The 19,569-nt window shown below is 37.3% G+C and overlaps 1 protein-coding gene across 1 annotated transcript in view; it reads left to right on the forward strand.

Moving 5' to 3' along the window:
* The window catches only part of INVS (inversin), a 3,016,309-nt gene that overhangs the window by 560,595 nt on the left and 2,436,145 nt on the right, over positions 1-19,569 (forward strand). The gene's annotated exons all lie outside the window — the stretch shown is intronic.

The following is a 19,569-nucleotide window of genomic DNA, read 5'->3' on the forward strand; positions in this document are numbered from 1 at the left end:
CCTTAAAGCCAGCATTTCTTCCATTTCTTTCTTAGATGACCAGAAAATGATAGCAGGAAAAGACAATGTTCCTGATTTGTCTGGCTTCATTCTCTTATGCCCCCTTGTCTATGAATTTTCCCCTTGCTGGTTTGTTCTCTGGCTTTACTGCAAACCCTTTAAAAGTCCCTAAATTATTTGGCTGTGCTTGCTTTAATGTTTATCTAGTCATTGTATCTGGTAAGCTATGATATAACTCATCTGCTCTGTTAACAATCTTGTACTGCTTCCTGGACTTTGTCATTCTTTTTTTTTTCCATTTTAATGTTTATTGATTTATGCATAATAAAAACACAAGCAGAACAAGATAGAAACAAGAAAAACATCAACTGTATACATTATGAGTAATTGTAATCAATATATATATATATATATATATATATATATATATATATATATATATAGCAATAACACATTATAATATCTTGAGAAAAAATTACATTTGCGCACAAAGAACAATAGAAATTGCAGTGTATTAATGTAATGGTATTCTTCAATTGATTGTCTCATAGTTCACATTGGTCAAGTATTTATAATAATGCATTTATAGTATACATGACACAGTACAGTTATGTGAAAGGAGAACAGTAGAGGGATGATACAGAGGAATGGAAATAAGAGAGAAAAGAGATAGTTATCTACAACTGTTTACACATTAGATGCCACAGTATTGATTCTAACAGTGGGAAGGTTGAGTTATAAAGATAACGGAGATAAAGCGAATGAGGTAGACTATTTAGGTTTGATGATTCTGAGTTATATACGGAGTTTGAATTTTTAGATTGTCTTCATCTGTAATTCTGCTATTGAATGAGTATATGTTCCAGTTTAATCTTTTAGTATAGTGTCTAGGAGGTAACTTTAGTAAGCTTGAAACTATAACATTTTATTGGGGTTTCTAGTTACCAGTTTATGCGATGTTATGAATTTTGTTGCAATTACCTTAAAATTTTCCCAAGTGATCTTGAATTTATGTAACCGATTTTTAGCAATAAAATATTTAATTAGTGCACAGATTGTAATTGTAACATGTTTGTGTATGCAAGTGATTGTGTATGCCAGTGAGGTAGTTAGGTGTTATGTGGAGAATTGCTATTTCCCATGAAAAAGTAGTCGTTTCATACCCCATTTATTTCAAGTTTTACTTTAAAGGAACACCATAGTTTATAAACTTTCTTACAGCTCCAGAAGATGTGTAATAAATCAGCACTCTCCTGGGGGCAGAAGGGACAGGTTAGCATTTTTTAAAACCAATTTTTTTAGAACAGCAGGTGTATAGTATAAGTTATTGTTGATCATGAGCTGTGTATATATTAAGTTTTTAAATGGAATTAAGTTCAGTGTATTTTTTAATGCTTGGGATTTTTGGTCTATAGTAATATTGTTGTTTTTTTCATACCAGTATTTGGAGTATAGAAGTGAAGATTGGAATTTAATAGCAGATATTAGTTTTTAAGCACTGGAGAACATTTTTGTTTTGTAGGGTAAGATTTTTTTAGATTGATTGAGTTACTTTAATGTCTTGTTCATCAGTTTTTATGTTAGAAAACTTGGCGTTAATGAGTAATTTGTCTAAGCATGGTGTCATATTTGCATGGTACTCCTAGATGGGTTCTTAAATCAGCTAAATTTAACTTATCTAGTTGTTATTTTGCTAAACCGTTATATCTTGATTTGGGGATAGTTTGTGAGGTCTATCATTTTGCTATTAAGTTTCAAATTTGGATTAAGGTGTATAGGTTGTAGGAGTTCAAGTGTGTTTTCTAGGTGAAATGATGGTATTAGATTTTGAAATACATTTATTTTGTTCTTGATCATAGGATGGATTCTGACTGAGCTGTTATTCTTTAGTTTAATATAGGGGAAGGCTATTGAATTAATAGTGAGGGAACTTATTTGATTATACCAGATTATGATCCAGAGTGGGGACCAAATTTGGCTGACTGGATCATGATTAGAGATTTGAATAATTCTGCTAGCACAAATAATATAATACAGTTTAAAGTTGGGTAGTCCTATACCACCTTTTTCCTTTGGTAGTATGAGTTTATCGTAACAAATTCTTGTAGTCTTCAGATACCATATGAAGTTTGAGAGGACGGATTTCATTTTACAAAATAAGTTTTTTGGGATATTTAAATGTATGGCATTTAACTGTTATAGGATTCTAGGTAGAGCATTCATTTTACTGATAGCTACTTTTGATAAAGGGAGAGGTTTATATTCTTCCATCTAGATATATCCTGTCTGACATTTTCCCATGTTTTTTGTAGATTAGCTTTCATCAGGTCTTTCTGTCTTTAGATGGAAAATAGGTGTGACTTTCATTAGTGGGGCACAGTATCTTGTAAGTTGCTTCACCAGTGGTTTTAAGGAACAGTGTCTCACTGTCTTCTCCCATTTTCTCATACTGTCACTGCATGGCATAATACACTCCAGCAACTTGAGTACAGTGATACTGACCCTCCTGTATTACCTAACTTGTGTTAGGGCGCTGTTTCTGTGGACACAAAGTGTATTCTGTCCTGTGTTAGTTTGTTCTTGTTTTTGCATCACTACATACTGACCATTTAAACTGTGGTCTTGCATTGTCCAAGATCCCCACCTTCAGCTTTTGTCCTTGTCGCTGTCCACCACCCCATAGTGAAATGTTCATGCCCGTAAGTGGAACATGCTGAGTCAGGGAGGGGAGAGGGACCATCATTCATGGCCCACAGAGGTGAGAAGTTGTTCTATTTGTTAGTACAGTGTTGAAATGCTGTGCATCTCGCACAACTGTGTACTTAAAAATGTTTCTTCAGTATACTGCTGTGTATTACTTTTTGATTCCCTCAAATCCTGCAGTTCCCAGGACTCCACTTTGGGCTGGTCCTGCAGTGGCATCACTTACGCTTTCCCACTGATAAGAAAGCTCTCTGTTGGACACTCTTTCCTCATCTTTCTTAGCTGACTCTTCTTACTGCAGTCGAATAAGCAAACTCCATTCGCTGGTGACATTAGTGGGAACAGTGCCCCTGCAACATCAGGACAATTTTTGATTCTGTTATTCTTTAATACTGTCATTTTGTACATTTGGATTTTACCCTCCATCTGCCAAAGTTCAGATAAACACTCAGCTGTTGTCTGCTAATAAACTCTTCTTATTGTCTGTTTTTCTCAAAAGAGATTTGTGTTTTGCTTCCTGTTTCTTCCCTTTGTGTCTGTAATGACTTTAAATCTCAGTTGGGGTGGCCACAAGACTCTGACCTCTGGTGAATGACACATGACTTTATCTTCCTCTCCTTTGACTTATCATTGTTCCCAGTGCATCTCCCTCAACACACACACACACACACACACACACACACACACACACACACACACACACACACACACACACACACACACACACACACCTGCTCTCTACTTAACTTACTGGATCCATTGCAGTTCTGCGGTTCTTTGGCAGAGCTTTTAATATCTGTGGTGGCACGCATGTATACTTACTGAAGGTTAAGTAGAACTCACCCATTGTTTTAAATTTTATTCTGTAGCTTCCTTTCCTTCTTTTGAGTGCTTCGATTATTGACTGTTATGTAACTGTCTTGTGACTTAAAACTTCTTTTTCTAAGTTTGTAGCTTTGCAACTAACTGTTGTTCTGAAATGCACAACCTGCTTTGCACCCTGTTGTGCTGTTAAGTTTAGTTTCCGCTGCAGTGGAGTGCTATATTCAGTGACAATATGGGAACTTTGTAGTCATGGTTTTCTTTTTAACTCTGAGATATGCAGAACATGTTCAGATTTAATTTATATAATTCCTTTGAAGCTCAGGTGGTGCATGTCTGACAGCTGATTCACAGCATTTTGATTGTGATTAAGTATTCACCTAAGAGTCAGCAGTCAGGTTAAATATATGCAGCGTACTGTATCAAAAAAAAAAAAAAAAAAAACGGTATTGTACCTTTTGGAAAGGTGGAACAGAAGGTCACACATTCAAGATCAAATTAATTCAGTGTTTTCTGCATGTTTTATGCAACTGCATTCCATAAGGCAGTACAATGTTAGTAACAACTTAACCTTGTAGTCTGGAAAAGTACATTTCAGCAGATTTTTCTTTAGGTTTGCTTTATAGCATCAATTATTGCACATACAGTTATAATCTGTTTTAAGCAGTGGCACAATATATGGTCTGATTCAGTGTGATCTTGGCAAACGGTAGTTAAAAAAAAAATACAGCCTTGTATAGTCAGCCTGAAGCCCTGGAAGGATCTACATTTGAATCCTTCAGCTGTGACTTTCATCTAATGTAATGCTAGGTAATTTACAGCTGGAAATGTGCTTTAAGAGCTGTGAATTGTAAATGAGCAGATATAGCTGCTGATTGGATGTCCATTTAGTTTTATTTTTAATATGCATGCTGGTTTGAGAAAGATAATGTGCTTGTAACATTTTGCCTCAAACATAGTTCACACCCACTGAAATGTGAAGTATGGTTAAGGATAGATACCAGAGCTAAAAAAATCATGGAGATACTGCCAAAATTCAGTGTAAACTGTTTTGGTTAGTGTAAACTCTATCTTAAACATTGTCATGTGCCCAGTCACACTTTCCCTGTCAACAAATGTCAATAAATAAATATTTGTGTGTGAGAGTATTACAGTTTGGGGAATATAACAGAACTTCTCTGCTTTATGTTTGTACACGTGTTTGTGTGTGTCAGCCTAAGCTAAATTATTTGGGAAATGTAGAGATTCAGATCCATGTACTGATTTACATTTTTGAGTTATATCTGTAAGCAATATTTGTATTCAAGTCCCTCGTACCTTCCTGACTTAAATTTTATGTCATGTTTGGTCATTTCTTTTCTGTTGCTGAACACTTCACAAGAGCTCACCACGTAACCTTCTTTACAGGACTTCAAAGCCACATTTCACATAAAACGTCTTGGTTAGTGGATAATCTGTTTACACTTCTGCACACATTTTCATCCACTTGCATCTAAGGCATTTATGTTTCTGCCCCGCAAAGATGTGCTTTCACCATTAATCTCTTGTCATTTTACCCTGGATGGCATTACACAAGTCTTTAAGCAAGTGGTTCCTTCACTGTAAGAAGTGACAAGAAGAAGTAATTAGTACTTGATCCTCATCACGTTGGGTAATCCGGGGTTACTAATGGTCCAGAAGTACATATTCCGGCCATGGCAGCAGGCTGGCAGGATAATGTATAATTTTAACATCACTACGTTTGTTATAGTACTGGTGAGTACTGTTAGTTTCTCTTATTTTATTTTGTTTTTAACTAGATTAGACATTAAAGCATTTGGTACTGTTTTAATAAAATGAAATAATGCCTAGGCTAAGTTCAGTACATGAAAATGATATCAGAATGCGAGACATTGTATTTCTTACCTTAAATCTTGATATACTGGAGTTAAAAGAACAATGACTTATTATTGTGACGTTTGGTATTTCTAACAGCTGATTCAATGTTGTCTGTTTTCAGCTGATTCAACTGTAGGTTGTCGAATCCAATGAGATCTTACCTCAGCACCAAATGTTCTCGTACAGATGCTAAAAGGAGTTTTAGATCAGTAATCCTCTTTTTTAGTATCTTTGAACAAATCTATGTTATAAGCATTCTAAGCGATACATTTTCATTTATGCACACATTGTGATCTTTTTCTAAGCGATAGTATTTGTGAGAGAACTAAGAAAAAGAAGTACTCAGTCAAATACAGTTAGTAAGTTTAGCTACACCCTTGCTGGTGAGCCATGAAATTTGCTGTTATTTTTAAAAATAGCAAGCAGTAGCCACGTGTTTTTTAGCTCTAGAAAAAATGGGGAAAGTAATACTAAGATGTGAAAACGAAATATAAGACAAGGGATGAAGTACTAGCAGTCTGATAGCTGAGGCAGTCATGTGGGTGTGTGCGTGTCTGTATATACATATGTGCATATACACACACATATATCAGGATTATGTAATGTTTAGCTTCTGTAGTTATGATATTGTATTTAATATTTTTGCTAGTTGATTTGATTATAGACACTGTGAAGTTGGAGCCATGGAAGTGTATTATGACAGTGATGCAGCAAATGGTGCATTACAAGTCACTAAGATAAGATGAATATCTGGATTATTGACATCTCACGTTATTATGTTAAATGACGCGAGAAACAGGTTTTGCATTTCAGCCTTGTTTTTTGCCTGTTATCTGACATTTCATGACATTTGTTATTGCATCTGTTACAAGACAGAGAAATGGTGTATAAAAATAGAGCCGTAGCTGGCTCTGTGACGTCCCCTCTCTGGGCCAGTAATCAAGGAGCCTCAATCCATCACCACTGACACTGGAGAGGCCGTTCACTTGGAACAAAAATGGACACACCCAGTATTTCCAGATGCAGTTCTCTGCATCAAGCCCAATTTCTGTTAAGAGCACACAGGGAACACACTCAGCCCAGTGTCTGGGTTTCTCTCTCTTTGTCTCTCCTCAGGTGCCAGTAAGGCTATCCACTGGCACAGCTGTAGACCTAAGTCCTCAGCTGAGTGTCTAAGCCAAGTCCTCCACTACTGTTTCTGTGAAATCAGTGCTTCATGTCCCTTCTTCAAATAGCTGAAACACACACACACGGTTTGAGATTTGATTTGCACACACACACACACACACACACACACACACACACACACACACACACACACACACACACACACACACACACACCTGGGAATGGCTAGCACAGGTTTACTAGCTATTTGCCCTTCTGCCCGGACTATGAGGTAGTTAATGCCACCAGACACTCCCAAGCCAGCTACTCTAAGGCTGTTACAAGGGTCGCCAATTATACTGAGTGAAATTAATATTAATACAAGTGGTAGTTTGACCAGTGCAGTAAGGCTTTCATGAGTGGCCAGAGAGATATTAAACAGATATGAGTACTCTCAAAGGTTAAAATATTCTCTAAAGGACCAGCCACAATGAAAAGTTTAAATATATTTAATAATAAATTTATTGATTGATTGACATTTGCTAACCGGAAAAGTCTGACTGGGTCAGGAACCTATTTTCAGTAGAGGCCTGGGAAAAAGCTCCAACAGTGATTAAAAGACGTATAACATCAAACTATAGACATATAACATCAAATTATACAGCACTGGTCAGGTACAGTAGAAGATAGACAATATATAAAAATGTACATAAAGTTACAATTTTGGAGAAAAAAAATAACATCAAAAGATGTCATAGGTATAGGACAAATAGGTATAGATAACCAGTGTCTACTTAATCATCAGGGAGGAACAGAGGCAGCATGGTGTGCAATGGGGAAAGGAATTCCACTTCCTCTTATATCAGCGGCATTTACTAAAAACTCCACCACTATCCAAAAACTAAAATACGAAATGTGTAGATTTATCACACACTCCCCCAGAAGTGAACACCACTGTATACTAAAAAGCAGACAGGCTCACAGTTAAATAATCCTAGGTACACAACTGTTCAAACTCTTGTATGAAAATACTCTCCCTGCTTTAACCTCAAAACTAAGATGACAACACCCTCACACACATACAACCTAAGAAACTTTAATCACTCTGGCTGCTAAAACCCAAATTCCTCTCTCCAAGCTACTTGCTGCCCATGTATTCTCAATTCTCAGTTCCAAACTGTGGAAGTTCCTCCGGCCGGAAATTAAAGACTTATCCTCTTATTCTAATTTCCATTCTCTACTAAACTCTCATTTAGTCATTTAAGCAGAATGTAACTGTTACCCCTCAGGCACATCACCTAAGTCTAATTTAACTCTTATCTATTTTAACTCATTCACTAATATTCTTTACTTCTTTTCACATTTCTAGTTTATTTTACTGTAACTTCAGAAATGTTTTGAAAGTTTTCTACATATTGTATTTTAATATATTTGATTTACTTGGTATCCATAGATAACTGTACCATTTTACTTTTTTTTTTTTACTGTTATTTCTGTGTTATTGTACTCTTACCTGCTTTGTACGTCTGGTTAGTTATTCACCTCAGGCTGAAATTGGTCAGAAATGATCAGTGTCCAACCCAGTTAAATTCAAATAAATAAACAAACAAGCAAATAAATATATCGGTGCCACCTGTTAGAGCAGAAATATTGAGTCATGCAGAGACTGAAAGAGGTAAGACCTCACCTTGACAGGCAGTGTGTATGCATAGGTCAGGTATGTGGAATTCACACCCGTGCAGTGGTAGGGCAGGCACGTTTATGCATGTGTCCATTCTGACTGCTAGATGACAAAGAATAGAGCATACACAGCAGTTCCTGGGTCTGCTGTGGCTGATGGCCTTTGGTTAATGTGCTGTGGGGAGGAGAGATGAGATCTCCACTGAAGCAAATCCCCCCCAAGAAAAGGCAATAACTCATAGGACAGTACAGTACTCACAGTCATACTTAGAATATCAGATTGTGTAGATAAACCCCAGATCACTGCTTCCCTCAGTAGTACTGGTCTGAAAACATCTTACTTCGGAACAGGCAAATTGCTTAAATTTATTTTAAGTAATGCTATTAAAAACTGAAGAAGTATGTGGAATGTTGGGTTTGGACAACATATGGGAGGATGTTATTCTGGAAAAGGCAAGAGGAGTAAAAGAGGAAGTTAGCCACTAGAGCAGACGATGACGGTCAGGCAGGCAGGTAGCCAACAAAAAATAAATAAAATAAAAAATAAAATTGCAGAGTGGGCTTTCTTGTTTCCTAGTCTTGTAGAAAATGTGTTGAAGATATGTGAGCTGCTTTAGATCTCATATGATCTTTGTTAATTTGGTCATTGTTTTTTAAAGGGCTAAGTAAATTACATTCTTTTTGGATGGCTATGATCTTTACTTTTTTAAGATACAGATTAGTCTGTCAGCAGTCTTTCAGGTCTTGAACTACTGTAAAGGACATATGTCAAGAACATGTTCTTTATTTATAATTTTAATGAATTAGTAACTTTAAGATAGGATGGATGTCATCTGGAAGAGGAGTAAGAGAGTGGATCATCACCTTCACTCTGTGGCAGTAAGGACTGCCATCTAGAAAACCAAGTAGAAAGTAACCAGAAGCCCCTTGCCCCCCCCCCCCAAATAAATAAATAAAGTGTGTAATACACATATAATTTCTTTATCTGCCTATAATTCTTGCTGGTGGCCACATTTTCATTGTGTTTGCTTGTTTTAAGAGCCCTAGTCGCCCCACAATTCATGTACAGATTGTCTAGCTGAACAAATCTAGAATATGACCTGTTAAACTTGAATGTACATTCAGAATGTTTTCATGATTCAAATTTAGACACTCAAACTTAGACTCTGCAGGACAGAATTTATACAGCTACCTCCTACCATCCTATGGAACAAGCTTCCCTTGACTTTATGAAGCATACCGCAGACCAACAAATTTAAGAACTCACTCAAACAATACCTAATCTACCTCAAGATATGCCCCTATTATCTCCCCCAATGAACCTAGTCCTAAGCAGCTTTAGTAAAAAGGGTTCTATGGTTATTATGTTCTTTTTTAATGAGTCATTGTATTGTTTGACAGATATATATTTTCCTTTGTTACATAATTGTACCAATATGTGATTTACCTATATTTGTATATATTTCCAAGCAATGTTATAGCTTATTTATTTGGAGCTTTTATCCACGGATCTCCACTGAAAATGGGCCACTGGCTCAGTTGGACCAATCTGGTTAACTAATATCAAATAAATAAATAAAATTTTGGTTTCTGGTCAGTGTTGCTTTTACACAGGTTGTGGTTTATTCCACCACTAAATGTATGTACTGCAGCCATAACCTTTAGACTGAATGGTACTGTTTGTTTATTTAAAAAACGGCTAGTCTCTGAGGAATTTTTGAAGTTAAAAAACAGACTGATAGTAAGACTGAACAAAACAGGAATGACCTTAACAGATCTGAAAGCTGTTGCTAGAGATTGTGTTCAAACCAGCTAATAAAGGAGGGAACCTAGTACTTAAAAGTGCAATAGTTTAATATGAGCATGTCTTTATTATCTAATGTAAATATAAACAGTTGACTTGTCATCCACATTTAGAGCATTTTCAAGAACTTCTTGTTGCCCTTAATAGAAGACAGCAATTGGGTTTTTTCTCTGAACAACACATTAAGTAGTTCTGGAGTGGAACATTCTGTATATCCCTTTTTACATCTTAACCAAAATTTACAAATCTGTCACAAATTCACCAGCATGTCCAATATTTTCAGTCATTTAATAGCTACATATACAGTGTGGCCATCCTCTTGGCCTTCTCAAGGTTTCCTTACTAAAAATATGTTGGTCATTTATTGGAATAATAATTGACATTATTTGGCAGTAAGACTTCTATTGGGCCACTGAAGATAGTAACAGTTTGTATACTTCTATTAAACCTTATTTTAAGTTGAATGTTATTTTGTTTATCAAAACCAACTTCATAGAAGCTTCACTTTTTTGTATGGGGGTGTCATTAAGATAGCAAAATGAGAAAGAAAAAAGAGTCCGTTGTCCATACATTGGTTCATTCAGCAGGTGTACCACCTTGTTTGGGGGGGGGTGCCTTAAGTGTTTGTACTACTTAAATGTTAATGTCATTGAAAGTTTGTGCATCTGTGCATGTTTGTCTCTTTAATTGTTGCTTTTTGGAAGGTTTGTGTACATGTGTGTGTTTGTTTCTCACAGTATAGGGGCACTTGTTAGAACAATCCGTTGGATACTGTTCGTTAAAAATGTCTTTTGCTGCCCACATTTATTGTGGAGCTGAAATTTGTATTGTGATATTGAAAACTGAAGGAATATATATTTTTTATCAGGTGCAGTGCTCACATCACAGTATTTTGCTGCAGATGAACATTATGTAGTGCCCTAGTAGAAAGGTTCCTGTCATTCATATTAAGAAGATTGTACTTCCTTTTTGTTTTTAAAATTGTTGCTTTTTGGAGGTCTTTGTAGATATGCACATATGTGCCCCACTGTACTAAGATGCTTGTCATACCTTTCAGCTGTACAAAATTTCTTAGAATGCCCAGGGCTTTGTCTCATACATCTGGTCTGTCTTTCATATAATTTGTGGTTTTCTGGCAAATCACTTATGTCACTAACAGTAATGGTAAATCATTTGAGTTTCAAACTTCAAATCCTTCAGAAAATGCATGATAATGCAAAGCCTGTTATTCTACAACTTTCTAAGATTATAGGAGCACCAGTTAAAATCTGTCCATGATTTTTGGTCCTTTGTCACCCCATTATTTTTGTCTTTGTCCAGAATACATTCGCTAAAATGTGGAGGGGTATGGGACAAGTCAGTTGGTAACATCCCTTAAAAATGATTTTTGCCATCCTCCATTTATTATGCAGCCAAAAGCTTGTTGTGGAACTGAAAGGCAGGAGGGAATGTATGAGGTGGAACTGCTCAACTCACAACATTGTTTTTTTTCTGCCACATGTACAGTTATGTAACGTTTTAGGCATTGCCTGAACAAGTGGTAGTTCAGAAGCATAAAAGTCACAGTTATGTCTGTTACATGTTATTTGGGGGTAGGTGCCTGAGATGTCAGTACTTTGTATGCATCTTATTTTCTGTGATACTGCGGTTGTTTAGCACAGTTTGTTAAGCAGATTTTGGCTAAAAGAGGAAAACAAACTTAAAAATCAAAGCTTTAACTTTTTGTATGATTGATCTTTTTGGTTGCTAGCACTTGAGTCATTTAAATTTAAGACCACTGAACCTGACAAATCTAAAGGTAGAAGAGTGTGTGTGTTTTGATCTCACTGTTGACTGATCATCAGCTCCATAGTGGCCAATTGGCCCATTCATTTCCCATCACCAGGACTAGGGTTGACCTGAAAGGGATATCCAGGATGTTTTTTTTTCCTGTAACCTGCATCTCTGTGAATGAGGGAAGGAGGTATGCAATGGGGTGTCCATGCAGGTTCCACAAGGAGTCCTGCCAGCAAACAGCCATGCCTCCAGTCCTCAAGCACAGGTGGTAGAAACCCTGGTCTCCAGGTGAGAAATCAGGCCACCTCATCTGCTCACTAGCACTCACACCAATCACTGAACCATGGGAGATGAGCAGACTACACCCCTTCATTCCTCTCTGACACCACCATTGCTGGAGTCACTAATCAAACCATAGTTGCCTGGGTTGCAGTCAGGCATACATCCCTCTGTGCCATGGAGCCAGGCTAAAACTGCCTGAATTTTCATTATGAATACAGAAATAACTATTGTCTATCTTGGGTCATTCAGAAAACATACCAGCAAGGAAATCTTAGGCAAGAAGATGTCTGTAATTCCTCCTGGCTGCATAGTAACAACCCCCTCCACCTCCCTGGATCTGATGAACTTCACACTGTTACACAGTGCTTCCTCTCTTCTTCCTTACAAAGGAATCACTGAAAGTCCAGATAAATTCAGTCTAAGTAGGGATCACAGTTATTACCAAGCCATGTCTTACCGATAAAAGGTTTCTTGATTGTCCCAGAGAAGAGTGACCTCATTACTTGTCCAGATTTTATTTTGAAATCCACAGGTATCTGGGTAAGGAAGAGAGGGTTCTAGCCATGGGTTAGATATATAGTAGCTGTCACAGCCACCGTTAAACTGAGAAACCCCATATTTGGCAGACATATTCCTAAATAAGCCCCATCATTGCTTTCAGTTCACGTCTTCCTTACCAAATATTTCAATACATTTCTACCCTCTTTTGTTACATTTAATACAGAAAAACAAAAACACTACGTTACCAAAGGTGGTCTAAACAAGTAGAGAAATGGAGGAAAAAAGATGAGATGACTGTTACATTTTCCCTTATAGACTTCCCAGATACATCCTCATTTTTGCAAGTCAAATTCATGCCAGTAAATGCACTCTTGCGCAGGCATTTCTCTTACCTAGTCTTCTATATGCTTCCCCCATCCTTACCAATATCCAAACTACCTCAATGCAGAAACTGGAGCAAACATGCAACAAAATTGCCAGATTTATTCTAAACTAACCACTCTGTTCATATCACTGCCTCTCACTAAACAAACTTCAGTGGCTGGAATTTCCACACCTTCTCCTACAATTGCAACTCCACACTACCTTTTCCATACTCAACAACCCCTCTGCCTGCCCTGCTCTCAACTGCCGTGTTACTGTCTACTCTCCCCACCCCGACCTCTCCAGAGTGCTCATCAGCATCTTCTTTCAGTTTATAAACCCAAAAGGAATATTGGCAAATTACTTTACAAACACTCTGTCTCACTAAATTGGAACAAACTCCTTCTCTGTATTAGATCCAACCTATGCATTCCCTGTTTTAAAAAAGGAGCTTGAATCCCACCTATTAAACTTGAAATTATGCCATTGCCTTCACCACACATAGTCTTAGTCTGACCTACTGTATAACCTGTTGCATCTCCTAACCTTCTTTCTCTTAGTAACGTCTGCTTAGACTAGCCTCATAAATCCTCAACTCTACTACTATAGCCCCCTCCTTTCTCTCCCCTCCCATTCTCCACACTATTTATCCCCCCACTTCCTTTCAATGTCTGTACATTGTCCTTCTTTTGAATAACAATTACCTTTTTGTTTTTACTCTCATATGTAGTAAATTTTAGACCACTGCTATCAGTGCAACTCTTAATGTTCATAATTATTTTCTTTATAATTAATTTCGTACTTGCACTGTTATTTTTAATAGTTTTTGTCCTGTATGTTTATCTTTGCTCATGTTTGCTGGGGGTCTTTCCCCTTGGGTCTTCACTGAAAATGGGTTGCTTATTATCAATACAATGCAAATAGCTAATAACCTTTTCTTTTTACAATTATTTTGTATTGTGATTGTTATTTAATATTTGTATATTGTCACTTTATCTTTACCTATGTTTGCTGGGGCTTTTCCCCTCAGGTCTCCACTGAAAATGGGTTTGATTGCAAACTCAGTTGGACTAACCCAGTTAACAAATGTGAAATAAATAAATAAAATAAATGTCCCCACCTATAAGTAATATTCCCTGCTGAAAGCTGATTATTTTTCCCCTAATTTTTTAAAGCTCCTTAATTGCAGTTTTAGGTGGAAAATAAATACATGCCAGCACTATTGGAGCTCCTCTAGCAATTAAGTGCTCCCCTTATTTATCCTTTGTCCCTGATATTATGCTGAATATTCATCCTGAAATCCTTTCTTTATCAAATTTACATGTTCAGTTTTTTTCTAACCCTGTCTCCTGTAGCCTTGTTATTGGCACGCTGCATTTCTTAATATAATTAAATATTCTTTCCTTTTTGTCTATACCTATGAGACCGTTTGCATTCCAAGATAATATGGAAGGTGTTGCAATTATGACAAGAAGTCATTATTCCAGTCTGTTGTATATGACAGCTTTTTTAAATTACTATTACCAGCTTTTGTTATACATGTACCCACTAATGTTTGGCAGGTTAATCCCTCATACATTTTTTTTCTTATCATCAACATTGAAACATACGTCACATTTTACAAATTTTTTTGATTTAACTCATAAACACATGCATGGTGCAGAATGCTGCATGTGTAGCAGCCTATACACAACTTGCATTCCACTGCATTTTCTGAAAAATAAACTTAAAATGCATAAGGTAAACAAATGTAAATGTTTAATGAACAAAACGATCTATTAAATAGTACAGATAGTTTAATCAGCAAAAAGTATTCTTTTTAATGATAATAGTCAGTAGATTTGTAGCCTTTCCATCAATACTATACTTTCACAAACAACGTTTCATTTCTTGGAATCTGTGCAATCTAGACATAGATTGTTAGAACTTTTTTGTTAATAACCAGACATAAGCTTTCATACGAGAACAAGAAATTCCTTGATGAGTGCATGTATTGTGTGTGATATTTGTAGACATATGAAATGCATACATAATCGTATAATTATCGATGTAAGTAGCACTAGATATTGCTTAAGATGTGCAACTGACAGTGCAAATTTCAGAGTGAGTTTCAACAGCTTGTAAGGTTTCATCTGATGTCATGCAACAGTTTGTAAGTCACTGGTATTAAATATGGAATTATTATTTATTTTCATAATTACTAAGAAACAACTAGCAGGTACAGTGTAATATAAAATGACACAGACAATGAATTTTCTTGTCACCCAACATGGTATATCACAACATACCCCTCAATGTCTTTTAGGGCTCTCTGGTATGAATGTGAATAATAAGTGATAAACAATTATTAGTCTGCTGCAAACCATCCTAAATTAACAAACTTTGTCTCATTTTGTTAATAACACCTCACACTTATTAGCTATTAAGTCACTTAATTAAAGAAGCCAGACCCAAGTAAAATATCTGGACGCCATAAGGAGCTAAGGGTATGAATTGGAAGTTTACAAAAAATATGCTATAGCCTTGAATGAATTAATGAAAACCCTCAAATAAAAACAACAAACACGCCCCCAGAGTACCTGCATAACCTGTTAACATAATACAAATGCACAAAACTATGTACATCTTCAAATAATGAAGTTTAAGACTCCTGATAGGAATAATTGTCCCAAGCAGATTGCTACAAACACAGGCCTTAATTAACCTAAAATTGAAATTGTCCATGGTAAGATGCATGTTTTTTCTTGTGCTTCTACTTTACACTAATTGATATGTGTTCTTTTTTTATCTTTATTCCCTTCCCAGATGTGAAAAAACTTGCATGCTTTCAGAAAACAGTAACTTTCTTTTTATTGCCCTATCATCAGCTGGTCTACATCGAAAGTTAACAGGAGAAAAATGTATTCCTAAGCTGCAGGCTTCTAAAAACAAGCTGTGACTAGCACTTGCTTAAAACCTGCTGTAAAGCACTGGGAGGTCTTAAACTGATACAAGCACTCAAATCTCCTTGTTAATAAGGAGAAATTAATTGTAGGCACTAAACGGCCTATAATTGCAAAGTACCTTGCTAAGGTAAGGGAAAACAGCTCTTGTACTTTACAGAAAAAAAGCACCAAACCAGGCATGTCCAGTGGTCAGATTTCTCCTGTCCACCTGGTGAATCTGGGCATACTGGGGCAATGCAGCAATTGCCTCATGTACACAGTCAACTCTCTACTCCTACCACCCAACACTACAACCTGCGAGAGATGCACTTACATAGCCAAACTGGAAGCAAAGCTCTCTCCACCCAAGATTGTGCTAGACAGTCAAGAGAAGAAGGTTAACACCCACACTACACCTCAAGCAACACATAGCCCTTCCAAACCCACACCACCAACACCCACACATAGCAACGCTAAACCCACATATGTGGAGGCCCTTAACATTAACCTACCCAAGCAACAAGGACCTCCGAAGCTGAAACACAAACAAACAGCAATCACAACCAAAGTGTCACATAGCTCACAACACCAGTGTGCCACCCAACAACAGCCCCTAAGGCAAGACAATGTACCCAACACTTTAGTCATAGGTGACTCTATAGTCAGGCACACTGATGTCCCACTCATCAGGCTGAACAAGGAGAAAATTAAAGTCATCTGCCTGTTGGGTGCCAGGATCCACCACATAACGCATGCACTCAAGTCACTCCACAACAAGTACAAATATGACTCTGTCATTGTCCATGTTGGAGTGAATAACTTGAGATGTACCTCGCTGGACTGCATAAAAAGAGACATGGAAGAGCTCTCAGATCATGTGGCCCAGGTAGGTATGACCCTAGCCCTGAATAGCATCCTGACTTCACCCAGAATGATATCATAGTATAAGGCCAAAATGATTGATTTCAACAATTGGCTAATCTTCTGGTGTCATTCAAAGGGGATCCAGCATCTGTCTGCCTGGGACGACATGATCGACAGACCACGATGCTTTGTCAGAGATGGTCTGCACCTGTCGACCCTGGGATTCAAGTTACTGGCTAAGACCCCATAGTGCCTTTTTTAGGCAAAGTTCAAAGGACAAAACCACCACCATAATAGGTACAAGCTTGCAAAATCTGAAGGTAATGCTACTCAATGCTAGAAGTCTAAACCTCAAAATGCACTCTCTCGAGGCACTTCTAAAAATGGAGAACATCAATATCTGTGCAGTAACTGAGACCTGGTTCTAGGCTGCAGAGAGCACCCCTGCAGTACCAGGCTACAACTCTTACCACACTTTTCGGCCACCAAACCAGGACTGAAACACTAAAGGTGGAAGAGTCTCCATATTCACCAAGGATATTCGCACCACCAGGCTAGTTGCCCAACACAATGCATCTGAAATTCTCCAGATGCAGCTAACACTAGGTAAGACTGCAATCCAAATTGTAGCTTGCTACAGATCCCCCACCATGCCCCAATTTTCTCACTACACTTTCTAAACATACTGGAAAATAGTAAGATACAAGCAAATACCCTAATACTGGGTGATTTCAAATACCCTGCCATTAACTGGGAAAACTACTCGTGTACCAACACCTTGGCCCAACGGTTCTTGGAATTCATAAATTCCAATATCCTGGATCAACTAATCCTTAGTCCCACCAGGGGCTCCAATATCCTAGAACTGGTCATTACCAACACGAGAAATCGATGCTCCACACCTATGGTCACCCCCTCATTGATCAAGTCTGACCATAAGCTAATCACCCTTGATATCCACATCCCACCCCCACCCCCCAGTAAGGAAACCTCCGTAAAAAACTTCTCCAAAGCCAACGTCATGCTACTCAAGTCAGAAGTGACAAACTTCATGACACCCATGCAGACGGGAACTGAAAGTTTGACCGCTGAATCCTACACTAAGGAACTGTACGAGCACATCCACTCGTGCATGAATCGTGCCATCCCCAATAGAACCAAGATGCTGTCCTCCAAAAAAAGGAAGCCAGTCTGGTGGTCTCTTGCCATAAACAAACTTTACAACAAAAGGAAGAAACTGTTGCAGAAAAGAGGAAAATCCCAGGATGCAAAAAACTCCCTTAACGGCCTCAGTAAGAAGCTGAGATCCCTCAGAAAGTCCTCCAAATCTAGTTATGAAAATAAAATTGCCAAAGATTCCAAAGACAACCACAAGGCATTCTATAACTATGTCAAGAATCTAAATGGCAATGCTCAGATCTGCTCTGAGCTACAACAGAATGGTATTAAATATACTGATCCCAAGGATATTGCCAGTATCCTGGCAGATCGATTCAGTGCAAACTTCACCCCCCTCTCTCACCCCCTAAAGGGCCCATCTCAATAGCGAAAGATTTCTAAATTCCAGTAATAACGGCCACACAGGTAAAAAAAATACACTCTCCAAAGCTAAGAATACAGCATCCATGGGACCAGATGACATCCCAGGCTGTGTACTACATGAACTACAAAATGAACTGACACCTCACCTAAGTGTCATGTTTAATCGTAAGACCAACTTGGAAACAAACCAACAAATACTAAGAAAAAAGCACCTGGAGAACAGCAATCAGTCCACGTTCTATTATGAAAGTAGAATATCCACAAATTTGTAACCGCAAACCAGTCCACGCTTTATTGTAAAAGTAGATAATCCACAAAGTTATTGACCTAGGTTTCGTCCCCACAACAGGACTTCATCAGAACAGTTAAAAACTCACATACATTCCTTTTTATGTGTATCCACCCAGTACACCAATTAATTTCCCTCCAAATTATTTAAAGCAATATGACCATATTCTCTCAAAACGTACTAAAAATGCATTCAACATATTATTTATATAAATAAAATTATTGATAAAATACTTTGAATATTTTGTTTTTGTATAAATATAAAATTCATGATACTGTTATCATTTCATTTAACACATGCATATAAAAATTATAATTCTAAAGTAATAAATATGACACCCCAAATAGACATACTAACATAAACTAATCTGGTGTTAGCTTAGCCACCTACCTTCCCAGTATATTTTTTAACTTCAGTATAGGGGCAATTCCCGGATAGTTTTGGGCATCCAGCCTAAGTTGCCATTTGAGTTCACATATATCTAAATGGACATCTAATACCTTACCCATAGTATCATTTTTCATTTGTTGAATTACACAAATATAAAATAATGCTCTGGATATTCAGCAATATGTCTGGCAAGGGCATTGGTGGATTTGAGATGCCTGATATCCAAAACATGTACGTTAATTTTTTCCATAAAGTGTCTGGAAGTTTTTCCCACATAGAATGCAGGACATGCCTCACATTTGGCTAAATACACCACGTTTTGAGTGTAACAATTATAATGCCCCATTAAGGAGATAAAATAATTGTTCACTTTGATGTTTTTACCCGTCTCCATAATGTTTTTGCATGTGCTGCATCTCCCACATTTAAAGTTACCCATCATTCTCCCAGCATTAGATGGCTGTTGATGGGACCCCTTCTCCAAGATCTCTTTGAAGGATTTATCCTTCCAAAACACAAACCTAGGGACACCACCCATCTTACTTTCTACATTCTTGTCTAACTGTAAGATGGCCCAGTTTTTCTTTACCATCCACTTGAGCCAATCTGAATCCTGGTTGTAAATAGTGACAAATAATAAACCT

The sequence above is a fragment of the Protopterus annectens genome, chromosome 3.part0 (genome assembly GCF_019279795.1).
Source record: "Protopterus annectens isolate FY-2018-M chromosome 3.part0, PAN1.0, whole genome shotgun sequence".
In the NCBI taxonomy this organism is placed as follows: Eukaryota; Metazoa; Chordata; order Ceratodontiformes; family Protopteridae; genus Protopterus; species Protopterus annectens.